The following is a 1,820-nucleotide window of genomic DNA, read 5'->3' on the forward strand; positions in this document are numbered from 1 at the left end:
GAGGTGGTTGTGTTTAAAACTCCTTTTCAGTTGTACCTTCTTTTTTTTTTTTTGAGACGGAGTCTCGCTCTGTCGCCCAGGCTGGAGTGCAGTGGCCGGATCTCAGCTCACTGCAAGCTCCACCTCCCAGGTTTATGCCATTCTCCTGCCTCAGCCTCCCGAGTAGCTGGGACTACAGGCTCCCACCACCTCGCCCGGCTAGTTTTTTTTGTACTTTTTAGTAGAGACGGGGTTTCACCGTGTTAGCCAGGATGGTCTCGATCTCTTGACCTCGTGATCCACCCGTCTCGGCCTCCCAAAGTGCTGGGATTACAGGCTTGAGCCACCGCGCCCGGCCTCAGTTGTACCTTCTTTATAAAAACTCTGTTTGAAACTTTCCATACCTCTTCTTGACCCAAAGGTGATTATTTTTGTTTGGAAAATATGAGATAACTCATCTAAGTTGAGGTTTTCTTTTAGTACTCCCAGGAGAAGATATATTTCTCTTTTCATTTTGAAAATTTTCCTTTAAAAATAATTTCTTGTTCGTCCCTCTCCAAGATGGCTGCTGAAGATGAGTTACTGCTGCCACAGCTCTCCAAGCTGTTCAAAACCAGCAAAGAGCTTCTGGATGATGCAGAAGTAGCGACTGAACCTGCCGGTTCCCGGACAGTCCAGGAGAAGGTGTTCAAGGGCCTGGACCTCCTTGAGAAGGCTGCCGAAATATTATTGCAGCTCGACTTGTTCAGCTAAAATGAAGATTTGGAAGCAATTGCTTCCACCGACCTGAAGTACCTGTTGGTGCCAGTGTTTCAGGGAGCCCTCACCATGAAACAAGTCAAGCCCAGCAAGCGTCTAGATCATTTGCAGTGGGCTCGAGAACACTATAAACTACTTAACTGTGCCATTGATGTCATGTGGCAGAGTTTGAGCTGCCCAAAACCAAGAACTCAGCTGAAAATCACACTGCTAATTCCTCCATGGCTTATCCTAGCCTCATTGCTATGGCGTCTCAAAGACAGGCTAAGAGAGAGACACAAGCAGAAGAAGGAGTTGGAGCATAGGTTGTCTGCAATGAAATCTGCTGTGGAAAGTGGTCAAGCAGATGATGAGCTGTTCGTGAATATTATCTTCTTCGCCTTCAGAGGTGGATTGATATCAGCTTAGAAGAGATTGAGAGCATTGACCCAGGAAATAAAGATCCTGAGAGAAAGAGACTCTTCAAGAGAGGCATCAACTTCTAACTCATCTCGCCAGGAGAGACCTCCAGTGAAACCCTTCATTCTCACTCGGAACATGGCCCAAGCCAAAGTATTTGGAGTTGGTTATCCAAGTCTGGCAACTATGACAGTGAGTGACTGGTATGAGCAACGTTGGAAATATGGAGCATTACCAGATCAGGGAATAGCCAAGGCAACACCAGAGGAATTCAGAAAAGCAGCTCAGCAACAGGAAGATCAAGAAGAAAAGGAGGAAGAGGATGATGAACCAATACTCTACAGAGCTCAGGAGTGGGATGACTGGAAGGGCACCCATCCTAGAGGCTATGGCAGCCGACAGAACATGGGCTGATCTTCCCACAACACAAGAGGACTGCAGGGTGCACACTTCCCACGCCAAGGAAAACCATGCAGTCCTCACCTCCCTGGGTTTCCGCTTCAGCTGTGTACAACGAAGGCAAAGATGCTAAATCTTGCTTTGCATTCAATGAAGTGTCCACCGATTAAAAAAAAAAATTCTTCTGAGATGCCTTCTCTGTTCTGTCATTCTGCAACTTGGGCTGGAAAATGATACTAATTATTTTTGGCTTCATTGGAGTAACTACTGGCCACTTGAAAATT

The 1,820-nt window shown here is 46.5% G+C and overlaps 1 pseudogene; it reads left to right on the forward strand.

The window, feature by feature from the left end:
* Positions 1-540: 540 nt before the first annotated feature.
* LOC102135346 (immunoglobulin-binding protein 1 pseudogene) lies at positions 541-1,564 on the forward strand (annotated as a pseudogene).
* Positions 1,565-1,820: the final 256 nt, after the last annotated feature.

This window comes from Macaca fascicularis, chromosome 7 (assembly GCF_037993035.2).
Source record: "Macaca fascicularis isolate 582-1 chromosome 7, T2T-MFA8v1.1".
NCBI classification, from domain to species: domain Eukaryota; kingdom Metazoa; phylum Chordata; class Mammalia; order Primates; family Cercopithecidae; genus Macaca; species Macaca fascicularis.